General features: G+C 38.1%; 1 protein-coding gene across 2 annotated transcripts in view; it reads left to right on the top strand.

Annotated features, from left to right (window-relative positions):
* Window positions 1-24174, top strand: part of LOC308627785 (uncharacterized protein) — a 347900-nt gene that overhangs the window by 268592 nt on the left and 55134 nt on the right. For both annotated transcript variants that reach the window (XR_014017439.1, XM_081254172.1), the window contains exon 5: window positions 11938-12063. The gene's annotated coding sequence lies outside the window, so the exon portion shown is untranslated. The remainder of the gene's footprint in view (window positions 1-11937; window positions 12064-24174) is intronic.

The following is a 24174-nucleotide window of genomic DNA, read 5'->3' as shown; positions in this document are numbered from 1 at the left end:
ATATGATTAAAATAATTAAACAGATAAATTAAACATTGGGGTTTTTTTTGGTAAAAGATAGAAGTAATGTAGGAAGGAAGAAAAGAAGGAAGGAAGTAGAGAAAAAGGGAGGAATTCCTTGATAATACAGAGCTACACTTAGGTACCTCAGTAGCCAATTTGTCAGTAGTGATGACGATGATATTGATGTTGATGTTGATGACAAGGATGATGATGACCACGATTGCCTTTCATTTTACTTTGGATTTGAATAGCACTGGGGCTTTGCAGCTCGCTGCCTGGACACCCTGCTCTTGCTCTCAATTCTAACTAAGCCTTGCTCATGCTTCTTTGTTAAATACCAATGAAATTCATAGATCTTTGCCACCTTAAGCGTAAGAAAATTCAGTGCAAAATCCTGGCTTATGTAACTTTGAATTCAGACCTTGACAACTAGACAGGATTTATCTCATGCATATGTATTAATTTTAAGTGCTTTTCTGTAACAGTCATTTGACATTTAATATACCATAATTGTATTATTAAATTTAAATGTGTATTTGCAATTCTAAAAGCACTACTGAACTTTATGGGTGAAAAATACATTCTCCTTCACCTTGGTTCCTTCTCATCCACCAGTTCTTCTCCAGGCTTTATGATCTCTGCTACGCTTACCTTGATTGGAGTCCCTTCCTTTTTTTTAATCAACTTTAGATTCTCAACTTCCTATCTTTTCCCACTTTCTAACATTCTCTCCTCTCTTCTCTCTGAAATTCATGTTCCCTCAGTGTTCCTGCATCCTCCTTCTTGCCATGCGGGCATATCCAGTGCTCCTGTTTTCTGCAGTTGGTCCCTCACTCAGTCCCATCTCTCACACATCTGTAGGGCAGCTTGAAGATGCTGCTGTGGCTTTCATCCCTCATCTGTAATCTTTGAGCACAGGGGAAGGGAGCACTTCCAGACCTTAAAGTGACCTGTCATTGAAAAAGCCTGTCTCCCATAGTAATGAGCTCTTGAACAGTGCTTTCAGGAAGGGTCTGGAAGGGATGCTGAGTGTGGGAAGCTGGTGGGGGGCAATGACTTGGACAACCTTTGAGGCTCTTGCTTCTTCAGGATATAGTCTCCTCTTCTTTACTCACTTTGCTCTAACAGCTAATAAAGTGCTGCTGGTTGTCTAGCTCTCCACCAAAAACTCTTGCTTTTGACCTTTTAGAATGGCAGGTGTCAGTGGGGTCTTAGACATCACTTCTTTCAACACCATCATTTTCATTAGAAATAGAACTGAGACCCAGAGAAGGTAAGTCTTGCATTAACCTCATCGGTGGCAGAGCTGACAAAAAGGCCCTGGTCTGTGAATCATGCTCAGGTGGTCCTCACTCATCCCATCGGGTTCAGCCACACGAAACGTCTCGTGGTGAGTTCCCTGAACGTGACCTTCCAATCTGTGGCTCTGTCATTACTACTCGCTTCCATCTGTTCATTGTCCTGCCGGGTACAACTTTTCCAACTTCCCCTCATATAGTTAAGTTTTATTTATCCTTCACTATGAAAGTCAAGCATTACCTTCCTAGAAACTCTTTCTTGACCTCCCCCTGTTTGTCTCTGGTGCCAAAGTCCTGTGTTCTATTAGCACCTGAGTTTAATTCTATTTGTACTTAATCACACAATACCTGTATTGAATTTGCCTATTTATTAACCATCACCTCTACTAAAATATGAGCTTCTGTGGGTCAGGGTCTGTGCATTATTCAACTTTACATTCTCAGGATCTGGCACAGAGCCTGCCATAGAAGGATTTAACTTGTTGTTGTTGTTGTTGAATTGAAAAATTAAGGCTGCTAATCTCCCTACTACTTCTCATAAGCCCGTTTTAGCACTACTAAGCTCTGTGAGTAAACAAATAGATCCTCCTTCATCTTGGTTTCTTACCATATGCTAGTTCTTCTCCAGGCTTTGTTCTGTCTGCTGCTCTTACCCTGACTGATATTCGCTTCTCTTTCCTCGATTTTAACTTCTCGATTTCCTTTACTTTTTCATTTCTTAGTGTTTGCTACACTTCTCTCTCTGCAGTCCACATTCCCTCAGTCTTAGCTGCTGCTTTCCTTTTTTTGGAAAGAAGTTACATTTCCATTCTATGTGGAAATGTCTACTGCTTCTCTTCACGGCAAAACATTTTCCCCTAATCAGCCCTTCAACCAGTCATATCTCTCCCTTACCATGTAGGGTGGTTTCCTGCTCAAGAGGGAGGTTATCCTGTACTTTGCAGACCCTTAGGCTGGGGAAGAGTGGACTTCAAGCAGCACACAGGCTCTGATTTTATTAATGCCTGCCTCCCTCTACAAAAGCTATTCTGGAAAGATCCTCCGAGGGTCTAACAGTTTAAACCACTCATTATTTCTTTCCTGCTCTGCTAAAATTCTTGACCTGTTGACCTAATGATGATGTGTGGTAGACAGGTACTACAGCTTACCTCCTTCTTTCTAGACATTTCTAGACATTTCCAGTGTTCATGCTCATGGCACAGTAGGTTTCCAGTCAGCCCACCACACAGACACATCTTACCCTAAAAACCAGGTTTAGGAAGATTCAGTGACCTCCTTACTCTTGCTTCTTTGAGTTTTCATTATAGTTGGAGGAATCATTTTCTGAAATTTAAACTCTGTCAAAGAAAAAAATTCCATTTTCCTTCCCAGTGGTGCCCCTCCTTAGAGGAGGATTATACTATGGGCCTTGCTTTGACTAGAGAAACGTGAGAAGTATGTGTCACTTCTGCATAGATATTTTCAGAGTTTACTATGATTCCATTTCATTCTTCCACTCAAGATAGAGGTTATTCTGTTAACACAGTCCTAGGAGTAAAGACGATAGAAAAGAGAGCTTCAACTGACCCACTGCAAACATGTAGCTTGAGCAAGAAATAACCTCTGTTCATAAGCTGCTGGGTTGGTGGTTATAACCAAGTGTCTCAACACATGAATTTTGGGGGACCCAAATACTCATTCTATAGCACCAAGCCTAGCTTGACAGCTACTGGCAGGGAAAATGGAAGAATGAACCTTTCACTGATGTGACAGGTGGAAACATTTGTGCAGTGAACTTGGACTCAACGTGTGTGATGTTCTAAAGTCACGGAAAGGGCTTAATAACTCGCCACAGTGCATCACAGTATTTGGTCAGTTCGCTGCTGCAGCCGTTCTGTCTGACAGATTAGGCGTTGTCAGGGAAAGGCCTGGAGACATGGCTGGACTCCTGTCTGTGGTAGACGACATGAGTCTCAAGAATGGGAGACTACAGTGAGCCGATAGCTGACTTGAGAGAAGGAATTAAGAGCTTCAGTGTAAAACCAGACCATTGATGACTGAGGCTAGAGCGTTGGGAAATAGTCCAGAAAATCTAATGAGTGCTGCCTAATTTCCCAAGTCTAGTTTTCATAGAATACACCTTACAGAACGAGAAGTACATTCTTCTAGGATTAATAAAAGAAGCTTCTTATTATATACTGTTTCCCCAGTGGACCATCTAGATGAAAAAAAAATCTACAAAATGTGTTAGAGCTTCAGTGAGGTTGAGAAAAATGTATGGATGACAGACCCATAAACAGTGATAAGACAAAAACTGGCCAACTGAACCTGAAACTGAGTTCAGAGATCAAGAACAATTAATCCAAGCTCACCCTGGGTGCCCCATCTGAGATGGCACGCTCTCCACAGGTGGACTTTGAGCTGAAGCTAAGGTGGCATTTACACTCCTCTTAAAATAGCAAAAGAGTTTGTCATTCCACTGGTATGGGGTTTTCTTTTCGCCTTTACACTTGCCACATGAAAGCTGCTTTTATATGCATGTCACCAGACTGTCTTTTTATAAATCACTGCTGCCTTGCCAAATAGATATGTGCATTGGTACGACTGTCCTTTTTTGCATTAGTCTCATAAATCAACATCACAGAACAATTCCCAGCATAGGTAGTCTTTTAAATTTAAAATTAGGAAACATAAAAAAGGAGGCTGTGATAAGGAAATTTAAAAATTTCTTAAGAAATTCTGTGTGTTTGTTTGGGAGAGTGAGAGTGAGAGAGAGAGAGAGAGATTCAGCCAGAGCGAAAATGTCCTTTATTCAGATGCTCTGAGTTATGAGGCAGAAGGCACAGCAATGTTCGGGGGAGAAATACAAAGATAGAGTTTTCCTTTGTAGCTTGGTACAGGTTTTCACTTTGTGACCCCTGAGAGGGAGGCTCTCTTTGATGTTGCCTCAAGTATCACTGGACTCACTGGTTCACCCTAACATGCATGTTCTTGAGAAAAAGAACATGACTCGTGTTGGCCAAAGAAAGTGACAAATGGATGACTTGCAATGGAAAAAATACTAAAAATTGGGATAACTTTAGTCTATTGAGTGCTTACTCTATGCTGGGAGCTTTCTAAACACTGTCCCTGTAAGAACATATTCAATCCCCACAGGAAACCTCTAAGGTAGGCACCATAGTTGGGTCTTTGTATAGAAAAGGAAACTGAGGGACTTCCCTGGTGGTGGTCCAGTGGTAAAGAATCTGCCTTCCAGTGCAGGGGATGCGGGTTCCATCCCTGGTCAGGGTACTAAGGTCCCACATGCCTCGGGGTGACTAAGCCCATGCACCACAACGAAAGATCCTGCATGCCTCAACGAAGATCCCTCGTGCTGCAACTAAGACCTGATGCAGCCAAAAATAAATAAATAAACAAACAAACAAAAAAAACCAAAAGGAAACCGAGGCATAGAGAGATATCATTAAATAACTTGGGCAGAGTCACACGGCCAATATGTGACAGGGCAGGGTTTGAACATGGACAGCATGGCTCCGGGGTCCGTGCTTCTCTAGCAGCAAACCTATAATTTTACCACAGATCCTCTCCAGTTGAGAAATGAAATCCATGAACAGGGCCCTGCCTTTCTTTGATGACCAGTGTGGATATTAAACTGTGGGCTCAGAATTGACAAAGCTCTTGACCTTGCTTTAAAGTGCTTTCCAAAATAGCTTCTATCTGGTGTGAAATCTTGAAGGGGACAGAGTGGACCGTCATTCTTAAAGGTACAGGGGGTAGCCCAAGTTCAGTCTAATCATTGCTGGGGTGATCTGTGGCTCTGTCCGAAGTGTAACTTTATTATTCATTTGGTGCATGATATATGGGAAAATCACTTCCCTTCTCCTTAATTTAGTTGACTCATCTGTAAAACAAGGAAGATAATAATACTTGTGTCATAGGGTATGTTGGTGAAGGTATGTATTCTTGGCCTTCGGTAAACAACAAAACATGACAGTCATCATTAGATTTTAGCCTGGATGCCTGTTGCCACATCCTTCGCTCGTGGGTTCTGTGTTGCAGGATTAGGTTTGCAGAGCTTTCCTGAAAGCCTGCAGGGATGGCGTGGAGCATCACCAAATCCCCTACTTAAGCCAAGAAGACTTACCTCAAAGGACCCTCTAAAGAAAGAAGAAACCTCTTCTACTCTTTTATTCTTTAAAGAATGAACATTTTGAGTCAAACTAGCAATGTACATACAGATGAGTGGAAACAAAACAAAACATTTTTTAGCAGTCAGGGCAGTGAGGTGGAAACCAGATTTCACACCTTAATGAGGCAAAGCAAACCCAGGATATAGGTTATATTTGAAAGTATCCCAAGAAAGCTAAAATCAGATCTATCCCACAGAACACACCTGCCCAGCTTAAGAAAGAGCAAAGCCATCCCCACTGGTTGCCATCATCTCTCCAACTCTTTCTGCTGTTCAAAAGAATCCTCTACTAGGGACAGAAGGGGAGGATTTATTTCAGTCATGTTCCTGAGAACTGGTCCCTTACCCTTGTACACCTGAATCAGAATTTTCTGGGAGATGGGAAGAACAGGCATGTTTTTAAAAATCTCTCATACTAATTCTGAGATAGAATTTGCTCCAGCTGGACACCGCTGTGTTTTAGGAGCCTTTACGTAGATGCACAAACATATAAGGAATAAGTTTGAAGTAAGTGATGTTAGTTCTCAAAGCCATACACACACAAACACAATAATTCCCATGACTTTGTTTACTTCCCATGTTTATTTATCTAACGGTATCTAAATATATTGCAACATAGTTTAGAACTCACTTCCAGAAAAAATATTCATCCCCCTTAATTAACTGTTATGCTTTTGTTCCTGTTAATAACTAGCATCCTCTAATATTTTTGCTTTGGCCACCAGGAAGCTACCTGCAATGCTTTGTAATTATCATAGTTCAGATTTTTGGCAAATTTATGTCCTTCCCCATTTTTGTTATTCTGATGCCTAATGTCAAACACAGTCTTTTTTGTAAGACATCCCAAGTCCTTATTAGAAGTTGGTTCTGTGTAAATAATTTACTAAAAAGAAAAACAGATATTTATCCTCCAAGAATGCTTAAACTGGATTGTACGGGAGTTTCACATTAAGATCTCTCCTCTCCTCTTTTCCCCGGGGTCTCACAGGAAAGTGTGCCTGGAGGTGCCTTCCTCCTCATCTTGTGATAATAATGCACAACAAACGTTAATCCAGAAGGGCCCTGTCTCGTGTTAACAAGGATTTTTCAAGGAGGTCCATTTGAAAGGGCTTGGGGATTATGCGCTACGTCATAGCTTTTCACATAACTTTTCACATAGCTTTTCACATAAAGGTCTGAAGATAATCATTTCTGAGAAAAGATGAAAGGGACCCAACCCGTGGGGCCCGAGAAATAATGACAAGTCTGGAGAACGGGCCGGATAAAAGGAGGGTAAAGGACATTGTCAGCGTGCCATGTGGAGGCTTTGGTTCAATGGGGACACGCTGGAAAAAAACGATGAAAAAACACACAAAGAGCACATCATGCCCCTGCTCTGCTCTCCCACGTGCCTTGATAAGTAGTGGTCGGCCAGGAGATGAAGGCCCTCTTCCCCAGACAGCAGCGTCCAGGATGAGCTGCTCTCCCTCACTTCCCTGCTGCCTTTCCTTTCTCAATTCCTCAGCGCCTCTTCATTTCTTTTTCTACATTCCCCACGGCTTTATTAGGCTTTCTTTTCTGCACACTTTGGAGATTTCTATTTCATCTCAGTCCAGTGACATCCAAGTTCTTAGCTGAAAGTTGCTGTGGTTTGTTTTGTGGTTTCCTGGAGGCGAGTTTGGTGTATGGTTTGCATGTTTCGAAAGCAGCCCCTGTGTCGCAGCTTCTCCTCTCCTGGTAGAGCTGTGACAGTCCGTCCCTCTCCCCGCCCCGGCTGCTCAGACCTGTGCCTGAGCCCCTGCTCCGGCCCCAAGCTAAGGTCACCCGCCTGCTCAGGGCACGCGCGAGGCAAGCATTCATGATTCACCTGGAAAACACAAGTCCCCCACGCCTCTCTGCGGGGAAGCCTAGCAGCTCTTTCCTCAGTTTCAGGGATGTTTCAGGCAACCCTCCATCACTAGAAAACACCAGATGGGATGGATCAAGGCAATTTTGCAGAAAGTGCTGTGAGATTGGCTTCCTCAATGGTCTTTCCAGCTGGAAGCAGAGCGGCCAGAAAGCACTGCGTCCTCAGCCCTGTTTCATCGCCTCAAGAACTACAGATGGCTTCCCCGAGCACCTGAAGTCTGTGCTGCTTTCCTGGACGGAATACGCTGCAAGCTGCAGAAACTCTTTTGTCTTTTCATAGTGCAACTCAGACCCCAGTTTCTTTCTGCCTTGAGAGTGAGAGTAGAGGACGCAGGGTAGAAAGAGCCAGAAGGTGGGGAAATTAATGCTTAACATTTGAAACTCCCTGGGACTGACCAGCTGCTCAGAAAGGTACATCAGGGGATATTTATAACACAGCTTCCTGTGGGCATGTGTAAACAAAACTGAAAATGGTCCAGCTCTCTTCCTCCAGAAAGATGTGGATTTACCAGTTGAGCTTGAATTGATTGCATGACTCTTACGTATTACTAAGCGTAGCATTTTTTCTTGTGCTTTTCCTTTTTTTTTTCCTTTTCTTACTTTTTGACCCTTACTTGACTGTTTAGTTCTATGAACATCAGCCTGTGGTCAAACTGTCCAGGATCAAGACATTGGCACAAAGAGCCACTGTCCCTGAATTGTTTCTGCTGCTGTTTAATGAGTCTTGTGTTTTAATTTTAGCCGAGTGTTGGGGGCTGGGGATGTGGCTAACTGGCAGATCTGGCATCATAAAGGCTTTAGAAGGATGAGTAACCCTGGGACAGCTGTCAGAAAGGCGGGCAGAAGTGAGCTCTGGTTTCACAGAGCTACCCATAGGAGCCACCAGTGGTTACTTTGTGTTGGGCCCAGGAAAATTCCACCGTCAGTCAAGACCTCTCAGTTGCTGCCTGGTGTCGTGGAAATTATGTTGAAAAACTATATATTTTTCTGATTGACAAATGATTTGCATTTTTTTTCTTATTTCTCTATCCAAAACCAAGTTCCAAGCCTCTTGATCTTCCTTTCTACATTCCACACTGTTTCCTAAGACTGCTAAGTGCATATAGGCACCAGACAGAATCTTTCTGGCCAGAGAGGAACTATTTCAGTCTGGGCTTAGCCTTGTATTATACCTTTCATTATTTCTCAACCATTATTTCTCAACCACTGGGGCTGAGGAGCTAAAAGGAGAGGCACTGATAATCTTAAACTCAAGATCCCCTAAAAGCTGGCGGGCTGGTGCTTACACTGAAGCAAGCCCGCTGGGATACGGGATTCTCCTTCAAGATGAAGGAGGCTGGCAGCTCATACTTGCCATCACTCACACAGTGCAGGGGATTCTATTCAGGCTGCCACACATGAGTCCAGCTGCTGGCCAGGCTAAAGGAAAGTGCAGGGCCAGCCAGATAACAGGCTGGAGTGAAGGATTCTGACATAGTAACAACCTTTGTACAATAAAATATCTTTATATTAAAGGACTTGGAAATTGTCAAAGTCCTTTTGTATTTGTTGGTTCATTTCAGTCCTATACAAAGCCTTTAGTATGACAAGGGAAACCTAGCCCAGAATCTATCAGTTTTCTGTCTAAATCCTGGAAGGTGAGTCAAAGCACAGTATTTGTCCGCAACTCGAAACTTGGCTGAACGGTTCTTACGTTGTGTTGGTTCATTCAGGAGGCTTGGGAATGTACAAAACAGAGCACCGTGTAGTTTTTGAGTCTAAAAGATCACATGGACATTTGTGCAAATAACAGAACAAAATGGGTTAAGGAATGAAATTGTGCAATTCGATTTTTGCTGTGTACTCAAAGGTAGATCCAGTACCTGAAATATTGTTTAATTTAATGCTTACCATAACAGTTCTCACTGATATTAGGAGACCGATGCACACAGACGTAATTTACTAACCCACAAAGTTAGTGAATGATGATGCCAGAATTTAAATCCAGGTCTAACTGACTGTAAATTTTTATAATATCCAGTTTCCTCCAGATAATGTCTACGGCACTACATAGTGCCTTATCACTTGTAAAACATGTTCACACACTCCATTGCACTGGATCCTTATCACCCCTATATGAGTTGGGTAACATGATATTGATAGATGAGGGAATTGAGACTCAAATAGTTAACTGATTTTCCCAGATCACAAGGCTAGCAACTGGGAGAGTCAAGACTCCATCCATTTTTCCTTTTCAACATTCTTTTTACTATTTTGCACTGCCTGCCTGGTAAACAGTATCAACAACCATTGTTTATGGAGCTATTACTTCCTCCCAGACACTAAACCAAACATCTTACGTGGCTTCTCCCACTTAACCCTCACAACAAAGCTAGGTGAGCTAAGTACCATTATTACTCTAATTTTGTAGACAAATAAAGAATCTGCTCCAAGGTTACACAGCTAGTAAGTGGTAAGACTGGGCTTTTGCCCCAGTTACTCTGACTCTGACTTCAGAATCCAAACCTTCACACCCCCTCCTGCATGCTGTATAATGTGCCCAAGGTGCACAGTTCCATGAGAGGATAGAAGAAGGAAATATTGATTCCAGCTAAAGAGATCTCCACAAGCTTTGTGAAAGAAGTGACATTTGAGCTATGCCTTAAGAGATTAAGTATCTAAGGAACAGATAGGCTTAGTGACTTGTTTAAAATTTCATAAGTTCTTCAAATACAGCTTTTCTTATATTCAGATTCAGACATTTTTTCAAGAATGTATAACACAGACCCATCTAGCTATTCCTTTCTTTCTCTGTATACGTTATTTCCCTTTCCTTGAGCCACAAACAAAGAAATATGCAGAATTTGGAAGGACAAACACCTCCGACTCTCCAAAGATTATGTATAAAAATATGTTAGTGTCATTCCATGGAGTCAAGTACAATTGCTATAAATTGAAAGCATATATTCATGCCCAAACTAACTCAAATCCTCTTGCTAATAAATACAGCATCGATTTGCTCTATGGGTATGTGGAATCTAAAACATACCAGTATATTCATCCAAACGTGAGAAATGCCCTAGCAAAGCTTCCATTCATGAAATGACATAAAGCCAAAGTAAAGCTTGACTCTGTAGTCAAATTTTTAAAAAGCTATATTTCCGTACAGTTTTCAAACACGTGTAAAACTCTTTTCCATGTGAAATAAATACAAGTCCTGAGTAGTTTTAATTAGCGATCTTGGAGACATGCTGCACCTGTTCCAATTCATCCGCAGAGATGAGAACCCTTCACCCTTTTCACTTGCTGACAAGTTAATAGACATTTCCAACTCATGCCAGCACATGGAGTTTTGCAGCTTTCTTGTGACAGGTGAATAATAAAGCTGCACAAGAACGTGGCAACTCTACATAGAAAATCCTCGGTAAGTGTAAATTCCTGAGCAGAGGCGATATGTCCCCCATTGTTCTGCAGGCCCGTGCACGTGTAGCTGATGTATCACTTTGTTTATATTAACAGAGTTATTGAGGTGTAATTTACATAGCATATAATCCTCCCATCGAAAGTGTACAGTTCAATAAGGTTTAATATATTTACAGAGCGGTGCAGCCATCACTAGAATCTAATTTTAGAACATTTCCATCACCCCAAAAAGAAACCTCATGCCCATTTACAATTATTCCCTATTCACCCCCCAACTTCAGTCCTAGACAACTACTATGATGCTTCATTTTTACTACACTTTAGTATAGAAGATACTGACTGTTCCATATGTTTGCTGCTTGTGTATTGGGCCAACGAATAATTGAATGGTGCTTGTATTCATTGGAGAACATGATATTATATGGGTATTACATGGCTTTATGTGTGTATATGTATGAGCATCTGTAGTCTTATGTCCGTGCACTTAGGCCAAACGAAAATGCAAGAAATCATTCCGGAAGAGAAGCAGAGAGATTGGAAGTCAGCTTACACTTTGATAGCAAAGTTGTCAGCAGAGATATTTAGTATAATAAGATGCATTTTACTAAGAAAAGAACAAAACTGGGACTTCCCTGGTGGCGCAGTGGTTAAGAATCCGCCTGTCAATGCAGAGGACATGGGTTTGATCCCTGGTCCGGGAAGATCCCACATGCCGCAGAGCAACTAAACCCATGCATTGCAACTACTGAGCCTGCGCTCTAGAGCCTGCGCTCTAGAGCCCGCGAGCCACAACTACTGAAGCCCATGCGCCTAGAGCCTGCACACCACACCGAAGAGTAGGCCCCTCTCACCGCAACTAGAGAAAGCCGGCATGCAGCAACTCAGACCCAACGCAACCCAAAATAAATAAATAAATTTATTAAAAAAATAGTAGTGGTAAAATGTTATTTTTTTTAAAAAAGAGAAGAACAAAGCTACAATTACAGTGGACTCTCCTTATTTGGAGATTCTACGTCTGCAGCTCCTCTAAAATTCATTTGTAACCCCAACATCAATACTTATGGTTTGCAGTCATTTTCAGAAATGTGTAGAACAGCAAAAAATTTGAGACCCTTGGCTCCCTTCCCCCATGGTCCTAGCTGAGGTCCACCAAGGTGACACTTTGCCTTCTTGTTTCAGCTCTCAGAGATGACCACGGATGGAGAAGATCAGGGCAGTGCAGTATGGTGCAAGAAGCTTCAGCCCTGGGGCCAGTCGTACGGGGTTTGAATCCAATTCTGGCACCTGTTAGTGAAGCAGCTTCAGGCAAGTCAGTTAAAACTTCTGAACCTGGTTTCCTGATTTACTTTTTTGTAAAATAAAGAGATTAGAATCTACTTGAATAAGTTTAAGATTTAGGATTATAATCTATGGGATCTCTCTCTCTCTCTCTCTCCCCCCCACACACACTATCTATCTGTTTCCTCTAGGGGCACTAGTTCACTATTCACTAATGCCATCTTCCTGGGGAACTTTATAGCTATTGTGAATAATGAGAACCAACTGTACATTATAGAGACTGTTGATTGTGATGGTGAGGAAGGGGAAGCTTTTCTCATAAACTTGCCATGGATGGTTTATCCTGTGAAATAACTACAACACTCTTCAAATTTCCTTCTTTCTTAATACTCCACTTTTGTATGTAGAGGTCACTCCTAAGTTTCAAAAGTAAGATAGAAATCTTTAGAACTCCACAAATTAGGAATTTATTTTGTTGCAAGTAACACAACTCTGCGTGACAAGACGAACACAGGGGTTTGTTATTCTCACGTAACAGGAGATTTGAGGGTTGAGATGCCGGTGTTTGCTTAGCTGCTCAGGGTGGAAACCAAGGCTGCTAACATCCTCCCACTCTACCATGCTCAGTGATGGGTCTCGTCCTCATATTTTTTGCCTCATAGACACGAGGTAGCTGCACAAGCACTGGACCTCATGGGAAGAGAGGGGAGGGAATAAGGGCACAGAACTTTATTCAGAGTCTGTTCCCTATCAAGATCAGAAAAGAAGCATTTTACCAGAAATGACTCCCAGTGACTTTTCCAGAGGTCTCATTGGCCAGAAATGTGCTGTGTGTCCATTTAAGACCAACTTAGACATTTTAACTTATAACCTGGACTGGTCATATTGCTATCCCAAACAAAATCAAGTTTTCATAAACCATGAAAAAGAGGTCATGGGCATTGGATATCCTGGAGACTAAATTGAATTGAACACAATTTCTGGGTATAAGGAGACGGGGGCCCCATTTGAATTTCTGATGTGATATCTATCCTGGTAGGTAGCTCAGGTGCAGAGATATTCCCTGGCTTTAACCCTGTGCCATAGAATGTAAAACTGGCTTTCTAGGATTGAGATTCAACCGACCTTTCATCCCCCTACAGCTCAGGATCTTCCTTTGTGACTATTCTGTGAAATATTTTATTCTCTGGAAAGAATGTAAGTCTATTGCATGGATACAAACTTGAAGAATTATTTCTGCAAGTTGAGTATCTTGTTAAAAATAAGAAAAGAGACATTTTCAAATAAAACTGTCAGAGGATGAGAAGCTGAAAATCTTCATTCAGTTTCCCATGTGTATTTATAACTCTTGAGGCAAGGTAGGATATAAGGGCTGCCCCATGACAATGTAAAAGTCTTAAAAACCAGAATTTCCCAACCAGATTTTTTTTTAATTTTATTATTTTTTAGAATAATTCTTTATTTATTTGATTTATTTTTGGCTGTGTTGAATCTTCGTTTCTGTGCGAGGGCTTTCTCTAGTTGTGGCAAGTGGGGGCCACTCTTCATCGCGGTGCGCGGGCCTCACTGTCGCGGCCTCTCTTGTTGCGGAGCACAGGCTCCAGACACGCAGGCTCAGTAATTGTGGCTCACGGGCCTAGTTGCTCCGTGGCATGTGGGATCTTCCCAGACCAGGGCTCGAACCCGTGTCCTCTGCACTGGCAGGCAGACTCTCAACCACTGCGCCACCAGGGACGCCCCCAACCAGATTTTTGAGAAGTATTCCCACATTATTCTAGGCCCTTTTAAAAAAAACATATTTTATGAAAATATAACAGGTTTAATTCAATAAAAATTAATTTTATCAATTCAATACATAAATGTAATACATACATTTATTTCATGGACCACTAATATTTCTATTAGTGCTCACAAAGATTAATCTTAAAAAACTTGTAAATGTTAGATTTCTAGTAAAAATTTTAATATGCATGCTATCAGTGACTAATAGTGTCTTCCAAGATCCCATAAAAATATCAACAAAATTATATAATTTAGGATAAACTTATAAGCCCCTGGAGTTTGAGAACAAAAGTGAACTCAGGCCAGAACATGTCAGTAAGAATCACTAATGATGAAACTAATAAATTTGACTTGGGAAACAGATCATGTTTTACGTATTGTCTGCCCCCTGAACTAAAACATTTTCCATCCAGGAAAGTGGTAAGAAAAGCATTTGATTCATTATGTTGTCTATCCCTTGCTCAAGGTCAGAGAAGACTATTTAAGTAGAAAACTAAGCAGCTACTCCTCACCCCCACATCGTGGTGACTATTTCCTGGACCTTAAGAAATCATTGTGTAGAATAAAGTGGTGACCAGTATCTGGGGTCAGCAAAACCTGAGTTAAACCCTAGTTCCATGACTTACTAGTTTAGGCACTTTACTAAGTCTCTCTAAGTATTAATTTTCTTATCTGTAAAATGGGAATAATAACAGTACCTACTTCCAAGAGTTGTGATGCTTATTCAAGGTGGTGTGCATAGCACAATTAGCCCAAGAGTCCACATATATTAACTACTTACTAGCTGTTCTTACTTAGCATCTATCAAGCTATTGTTGTGCTTCCTGCCACCATCATGTACACACACAAGGGAGGAGGAAAGATGAGAGAGAGGAAAAGAGAGAAGAAGGGCAGAGGGAGAGGGAGGGGTTAGGGATTATATAATTTGCCATAGACTGAGGGTACTGCAGGAGGATCGTGGTCTGAAAAGTGGAACATGTGCTGCTTGACATGCATTGTCCTGTTTCTCCTTAATAACAGCACAAAGGAGGAGTCGTTCCTGGGAAAAATCTTGGAAGTACTTGATGCTACAGTTGCTCTCTTGAATGTAGTACATAACTTAAGAATTACAGATTAAACATGTCTCCTTGCCACACTGTGGAAAGACACAGACACTGGAGCCTAAGAAAAGTCCACCACAGAAATACTGGCTATGCAGAAAACATGAACAGGTAGTTACAGAGTTACTGGATCGATAAAACAAAAGAGGAGTACTAGAGAAAGCAAAGATTTAGGTGAAGACTGATACAAACAGAAGGCAGGATACAAAAATACTTTAAATTCTAAAGAAGTAGTTCTCAGTTGAGGGTGATTTTGCACCCCTTCAGCCCCTAGGAAATATTTGGCAAAGTCTGAGGACAGTTCCGATAGTCACGACTTGAGGGATACTACTGGCATTTAGTGGGCAGAGGTTATGAATGCTGCTAAATATTATACAATATATTATATATGCTGCTATATACTACACAGGGCACTCCCTCAAACCAAGAATCATCTGGCTCAAATGCACATAGTGCTGGGATTGAGAAACTCTGCTCTAAAGGAAGGTTGATAGTAGAAATCCGGGGTATTAATCATGAGAAGTGACCCTACAGGAAATGGAATCATCCATAAGATGCAATTGAAAGGCTTTTTTCTAATTCAAAAGAAAAATAGAATATGGCTAGAAAAGAATATATTACATATAGAATAGAAGAGGTGAGGCCCAACCTATGAAAAATAGGTACAGAGAAAAAACTGAAGACAGAAATATAGAGGTGAACAGTAGATTAAAATTTACCTAAATGGAAGGATCAGTTTGGTCTATAGGTAAAAAGGACATCCTCCTATTCGTAATAAAACCTGTTAAAAAAACCTAGGTGTAGAATGTAAAATAGTTAGCTCGTGGGAAGCAGCAGCATAGCACAGGGAGATCAGCTTGGTGCTTTGGGATGACCTAGAGGGGTAGGTTAGGGAGGGTGGGAGGGAGAGGATATGGGGACATATGTATGCATATGGCTGATTCACTCTGGTGTACAACAAAAACTAAAACAATATTGTGAAGCAATTAACTCCAATAAAGATCTATTAAATAAAAATATAGGTGTAAACAAGGATAGCTTCATTAAATAAAATCCAAGCTGGTCTCCAGGTTTCTACTGTCCAAAGTAAAATGCCAAAACAGACAAACCAACATTCCACAGACAAACAAAAATCCCTGGAGCAATATATCCATAGAAATTTAAGGACAAAGGATTCAATTAAATAAATGTGTACTGAATAAATAGCCATCTTACATATGCAAAGAAAGGTACTATAATTCCATGTTTTCAACTAAAAAATATTAATATCCCAACCAATAACAACAAAATTGAAAAGTAATAACTTAGGATAGCGATGATATCAAAAGCCTGGTTGAGTATTAGAAACAGATAAGACAACTATAATTATTTAAATTTTGGTAACAGTGAAATTCAAATATCAAACTTATTCTTAAAAGTTAAATGGTATACACATCATCTATGAACAGTAATCTACATTTCACACCTCAAAATGAAATAACAAAAGCTAAGGTGACTTACCTGAAATGGTAAATACAAAAGGCAATATTCTATTCATGACCTTTGTAATTTTAGAAATTAATATTAGAAATGACTTCTTACAAATAAAATTATCTTTACAGTTCTATTTTTAAATGTTTCATAATCACTAGAAATTTTTAAAATTAGTAATTTAGTATATGTGGCAAGAGAAATAAGGACACAGCACAAGTGTAATGTTTCTTAAATTCAGAAACAATATGAGAGAAATAAGACCAAATTCATGAATGTATTTTTAACCTTCAGATTACACTGGATAAACAGATGAGTTTTCCACTGAAAAATAATAATAATCCCATAATGAAGATAAATCTATACATATGAAATAATTTTTTTCTTAAATATATAAAATAAAGCCTATTATGAATGCAAAGCTAAATTGATAGAAACATTCAGCTTTTTCATGGATAAGTAGTTTTGAAAGAAATATATTTATAAAAACTAGAAAAATATTTTCAATTTTGCATCTTTAAACACAGAACGTCGTCATTAATAATATACAATTAAAATTACTCGTACAGAAATATGTACCCTACAAACACAGAGTATATACTTTTAAGAACTGATGAAATATTTACTTTAAAAATTACATCTTAGACCACAAATTAAAGATTAAGATATTACAAATATGTGAAAATATACATACAAGATGCTCCAACATCAAAGCCACTGAAGCACATTACTTGAAAGTAAAAATATGTTTCTTGAACAAAACAAATTAGGAAAAAAATCAGAATCTTGTAAATAAATAAATGAGGGGGAAAACCCTTCAGTTTTTATGCAACAACCATAAAATTCTTTTAATCAAAATTTGTAGAATGTATACAAAATTATGCTCAGAGGCAAATGTACAGCCCTAAATGCTCTCATTATTCATTAACAAATATTAAGCTAAGCTTTCAACTTCTATAAAATAACACAACAAGCCCAAGAGCAGCAGAAGAATAAAAAATATCGAAATTAGTTGATTGGATACATTTGAAAAATAAATTGAAGAAGTTACTCTGTGGAGTATTAAGAACATAATGAATTAAATAGGCAAATAGCTTGCTGTTTTAATTAAGAAAAGGACAAAACCACAAATATATGTTATTAGAATGAAAGGGCTGTTTCAACAGAGTGGTCATCAGAAAGTGTAAGAAAATTTTATGTAAAAATTTATTTCAACAAATTTGAAAACCTTAATGAAAAAGATATATTCACAGGTTATTTTTAACTGATGAAAAGTGATTCAAGAAATCTTAGCAAACAAAAAATGTCTAACACCTATTGGAAAGAATGAAAAAATAATCAAGGCTTACTAGGGTCTGATAGATTTATTAAAGATTTATTTTAGATCATTAATTTTAAAATTTCAATGTCATGTCAAATATTTCATCACTTAGAAAAATATAAAAAGTCTATCAAATTATTTTATGGTGCAAATATTACCCTGAGAAGCAAACTGTAATTAGTATAACTCATAATTGTAGACCAATGAAATTTATGAATGCAATGCAAAAATTCTAAATAAATTAATGAAAAATAGTATATTAGTAGAAGAATTATGAAAGTAGGATTTATTTCCTTATTGATATTAGGAAATTAATTATTAAAAAATAATCATGGATAAACGTATTTCTTCAACATGACTTCTAAACTAACATAATGTGAATTCTCAGTCATTAGAGCTAATGTTACGGTTACTGGAAAAAGCATTTTTAATTAAATGTAGATTATGACAAAATTGCCTACTGTCCCCACTGCTATTCCACGTTGCTTTAAAACACTGACTAAGATAAGGAGACATGAAACAAATAAAATCTGCTGTTCTTGGTAATGAGGACAGAGTATCCATATTTATGAGTTGCTTCTGTGGAAACACAAGATAATTAACTGAAATATGATTCAAGATAATATAAAGTGAATCAAAACCTTCCCAATGCACTGGCAATAACAAATTGAAAGCTGGAATGGGAAAATAAGACATTTATGATAGCAACAAAACATAGACCAGATGGAACACCTTGATAAGAAATGTGAAAAACTAGAAAAGTTAAGCAAAAAACTCAAAACTACTATGCATATAAAGCATGATGATATATATCATGTTTCTAGATGGAAATATCAAACATTGTAAGAGTGTTGTATCTCCCTAAATCAATATATAGTTCTAAGATAATCCCAATCAAGATTTAAATTAGATTGATTTGTTCTTTCTGGCAAGGAAATGGGAGGCTTGTAAAGGTCATTTGCAAGTTTGATTGGAAGAAAGCACAGATAATGTTGAAACAGAAAGTCACAATGAGTGGTAAAAAATTATCCAGTTTTTAAAGGATATGTAACTATAAAATTACAATGACCAAGAGATAGTTGAATTGATGTAAGGATCAAACACATGTTAATTGAATGGACTAGTTGGCCTTAAACTACACTACAGAATTTATTAGAATCTAATTATGATAAAGAAAGCAACATATACCAATGGGAAATCAATGAATTATTCAAGATATGGTGTTGGGAGAATAAATATATGAGAATGATGAAGTAGTTTTTTTTTTTTTTCTTACACAGTTCATCAATATGTATTCCATACGTTTAAAGAACTGGTAGAGATAAAGATATTCTTCAAAAAATATACTAAACCTACTCACATGTGCATGTTTGTGTGTGCATGTGTTTGGAAGATAGATTTTTCCGAGTATAAATCAGCCAAAAGACATCTAAGACACGTAGTTTAGTAAAAACATAAAATGCAAAATAAATACATGATTCCAGTTTTTGTTTCATGTAAAATCAGGAAATATCCTTTTTATATATATACATATATAATTAATATATAGGTCACATCTGCAGTGATACACGATAGCTGATAAAAAGAGATTTGGGGGATGAGAGTGGGATTAGGAATAGGTCAAGGTGGGTTTCTGCTTTATTTTTGTTTTTCAGTATCTTACAATGAGGAAAATCAATTTTGTATAATTAAAATTAATTTAGTTTTAAAGGTAAAAATTAAAATAAATCCATGGATAACATATAAACAAAAATCATTGTATTATATGCATAGTACACAGTTTAAAAGGCAGAACAAAAATAAATTTATGAAGCAAATGACAAACTGAGACATTATTACAACATGTATTTTCACCTTGTAAAATGTCATTAAGAAACCATTTTTTAAAATGCTTCGATATAGAAGTGACCATTCGATATGAACAATTTACAAAGGCCAGAAAATGCGTTGAAAATATCAGCTCTGCAAGAAATCAGAGATGCAAATGAAAGTAATATTGATTTTTCACTCACCACATTGACATAGATTTTTAAAATTTATTTCAGTACTAGAGAGAATGAATTTTATGAGCAGTTTTATACAATCCTAATGGGAGTGCAAATTTGGGTAACCTTACTATAAATTCCTTTTTTTAATTTACCAAAATCCTTAATGGAAATTTACCCTTTTCTCCAACAGTATCACTTTTAGTTATCTATCAAATTTTTTAAGAGAGGGAGAGGGAGAGAAGAGAGAGGGGCAGGCAAGTGTTTGTACAAAGTGATTATTGCATCAAAATTTATCATAGCATAAAAAAATGAACATAATCCAAGTTTTCAACAATAGAGAACTTTAAAATGCAGAATATCTGCATGAGGGACTGATAGGCACCAATTAAAAGTCATGTAGAGACCATCCACCATCATCATAATAGGTGAAAAAGTAGAGTACAAAACTGTTAATCACTTTTATTTAATAGACACACATTTAAACACTCATAAAAATCCTTGTATAAAATAGCCCAAAATATTCAGAGTGCACATGAGTGTGTACCTGAGTATGTGTAGACATGGAGATAAGGCAATATATATTATGGACAGCTATGTATAATTATATATATATATATATATATATGTATATGTATATATATAAAATGATTTAAAGTTATTCATTTTCTTCATTAAACTCTTCTGCTTTTAAATATTTTTCTTTTTAGTAAGCATCCACTGTTTTCACAGTCAGTAAAAGAAAAACAGGCATTAAAAATAAAGTACAGATGCCCTTTCCTCAGTGAGTGTCTCCTTTTTTGCTGACAGCACTGCATCCACTAAACATTCAAAGAAGCAGGTTCTGGGACACATTCTAGGGGCACTTAACAGGCATTTTTATGAGCATTTAATGGCCAAATATTTATAAATTCTCACAACACCTCTGTGAAGTAGGTAAGGGAGCACATCATTCCTTCAAAAGCAAGCCCTGTTTGAAGTTCCTCCTTCACTAATCTTGTCAAGATTGTCAAATCTCCCACACGCTGCAAATGGCAATAGCAGTGATTGTTCTTTCTTCCAGTAATAATAATAGTAAAATGCCATAATAACCAGGAATAAATTTACCCAGAGGGGAAACTGATGCCTGCTTTGGTCACCTGAGTTTTTTATGGGCCAACAAAGTCCCCACAGATGCCCCAAATCCATCTCTATGGATTCATTGATGCAGGGAATATCAGACAACATGCCCTTTCATTCATTATTGAAACAAATATCGATTAAACGCCTACTTTCTAGTTGCTGGTGATACAAAGTGAAAAACAACAAAAACAAAGTTTGTGACTTCAGAGAGCTCACAATCTAGTGTAACTGAAGCTAGCATTCCCCCTTTCTCTCCACTTCCCAGACCTCCCAAAAACTCATGCAGTGGTGCCCCTAAAGTCTTAGCTCATTCCAAGTTTCCAGAACAATCTAGGTATGAAATAGGACTATTATGAGTAAACACATATGTATTGCTGAAAATTACAACACACTCCTAGTGGTCCTGTGATGGACTATCCCCACCTCATCTGTGGTCTGGCACTACTTCCTGAGACTACATCTTGCCAATTGAATCCTAGATCTGATGTCTCTAGAGCCATCCTGGTGAATATGGTAGCCACTAGCTACACGTGGTTATTTACATTAAAATTACAATTAATTTAGCCACAATTCAAGTAGTCAATTACCACAGGGACGTGGTCATTGTACTGGGCAGGACAAACACAGAAACATCATTGTGAAATGTCTATTAGGTGGCTCTGCTCAATAGCTTTACTGGGATTTGCACTGTTTGTTTGTTTAATAGAAACTTTACCCAACCCCCAGCTTATGTTTCCAAATCCTGTTGTCTAGTCTTTCTTCTCAGATCTAGACTCTTGCCTAAACATCCCCAGTCTGCTGCTCATTAGGGAAATACTCGGATGACCACTGCTAAGTGACTAAATTTATGAGACTCACACAGTCTCATAAACCTTGGGTGAGACCATAAAAATTATATTCATGCCAACTTTCCTAGTGAAAGCAAGCATATGCTTTCTTCATTTAAATGGCAGAATGGTAAACACAGACAAAACACATTAGTTACCATTAACAACTGTATCAAAATTAGCAAACTTAGGTTATACTTCAAAAAATTATATATATATATAATATTTTGATAATCATTTTCCCAGTATGAAGTCTCAATGCAGTTTGATGGGAAAATCTAAAGATACACTTTTTTGCATAAAAATCAGTTGAAGTGAATTAGCTATAAGATGAGAAATCTTAAAACAGGGCTGGTAATAAAACAAAAGTATAATTTGATTCACTTTCACAAAGATGTTATTTTCTGTACTATGAAGTCTTGAATATAATGGTAATAAACCCGACTGAACTTAGACTTAGATTCTTCTAATTTTACTTCGATACATTGTTTTGGCTTTAACTATTATGGTCTTTGACCTACAGATTATGAAAAAGAGTTAGCTCTTTGCGTCAGCCTTAGTAGAGAGAGTTAAGTCTAAGGTTGACAAATCATTCATTATATTTTATGTCACATTCCCTCATATGTCACTACAAATGAAGATTTTAGCACTTTCATATGTATATTTATTTTGACTAGTGAGGGAAGATCATAAAGTTGAGGACTGTGTGCTTAAGTAGCAGGTTTATTTGTGGGAATTTTTTTTCAAAAATGTGAATGTTACTACTTTTTATCGCCCACATACTGTAATTAGTATAAGTAAGTAAATTACTAAAGTTTTATCAAAATGTGTTCTGGTATCTTAAATGAGACAAACATGAGACATCTTCTTGAAGGCACTCTATTTTGCAATGCTATCCTCAGAAGGAGTAGATAAAAAGTTTGAGATTAATGATATTTGAGGTAAAAAGCGAATAGTTTGTTAGCCTACATAGTTAACACGTGGCTCTTTGTGGCTGGATGCTGATCTAGACACAAGGATGCATGCTACCCTGGAACTTTGCTATCAGCACAGTGCTTGCCTTTGATACTTTCTTTGGGTCATTATTCTTATCAGCTTGGCATATGTAGCAAACAAATTAGAGTTGAGTTTTATTTCTGTTTCAGAATTGAGGTCAGATAGCGTGAATCCTTGAATGCACTGTTAGCGACTCTTTGTATGATTTAATGGGATTGTCAACAGCACTTTGCACTAAGTAGTTGACTGGAAAATAACGTTCAGAATTAACTCATGTAACATGATCAATTCAGAAAAACCATACTACGTCATGATAAAATTGATCCTGTGATCTGACTTTTCCAGAATTTGGAAAACGTCATCTTAGGCAAGGCACATATGTAAAACTAGATGTGTTCAAGGAGATAAAAGAGTCCAGCATCTCTTGAGCATCTGCTATAATGGCATACATTGAACTAGTTGGTTTCACCAGCAGTAAATATTTATCAGGCATGGTACAATTCGTTTGTTATTGATCCTCCCATTGCTATGTTATCAACATTTCATTGTCAATTAACATGATGGCACAATATCCAAAAGCAAAGTTATTTCAATTTCAAGGAGGGAGTTGTGAGAGAGGAGATTATTAAAATAAGGCACAAACCAGAGCCAAGGAACTTGGCAGGATAGTGGATTCTGTCTGTTTGTCTTCTGGGAAACACTTTTCTGTGCTTATGAACCAATATGGAGCAATACCATAGTGTTTTTTTACACTTCACGTTGCTCTATTTGTGCTCCATTTCCCTGTGAGGAAAGTGAACCAAGGACGTTTGTTTCTCCTTAGGTTACATGACCTGCCACAATAACTCAGTAAAACCACCCCTTCCATTCTGGCCGAAGTGTACTGCAAAGGTGACTTGTGATCTAGGCAAGGTGGATGGTATCAGCCTCTGAGGCATCTGGGATTGAATTCTATTCAATAAGTTTCCTTTAGGTTGGCCTGTGAAAACCCAATTCCAATCAACTCCTCTCTTGGTGGAAACATTACTTCTACATGAACATAGAGGAAGCAGAAAAATTGTCAGGGGAATAGTGATACTGAGTTTCCGTTCTGGCCTCAGCCTTGAGAGCACTGAGGTCTGAATACTTGAAGCGTTGCTGATATAGTTTCACACTAGATATCTACACTACACTGAGTATGATATGTATCATTGCAACAATCCCCTGTGTCATATAAAGAAATCTAAGCAGGTTTTGCAATATAAAGATAGTTGATGGATTTACCATTTTGTTGTACATTTTTTGAGACAACCCTATCCAATGTTTGTGTAGTACATTTAACTTGACAAAATGAATATCAAAATGAACTCAGTAAATTGAGGATGTATTTTAGTGAGACATTATTTATCTTTAGAGTTACATTGTATTAAAAACCTCTTCAAAGTTGATGGATCAAGTATCCCATTTTCCACTTTTTTGCAGATGAAGAAACTGAAAATCAGACATGGCTAATGACTTGCCCAAAGTCACATAGCTATTATTGGTAGGCATTATGT

The sequence above is a fragment of the Mesoplodon bidens genome (genome assembly GCF_964165515.1).
Source record: "Mesoplodon bidens genome assembly, chromosome: 14".
Lineage (NCBI taxonomy): Eukaryota > Metazoa > Chordata > Mammalia > Artiodactyla > Ziphiidae > Mesoplodon > Mesoplodon bidens.
The sequence above is the reverse complement of the archived record's forward strand: the minus strand, read 5'-3'. Positions and strand labels throughout refer to the sequence as shown.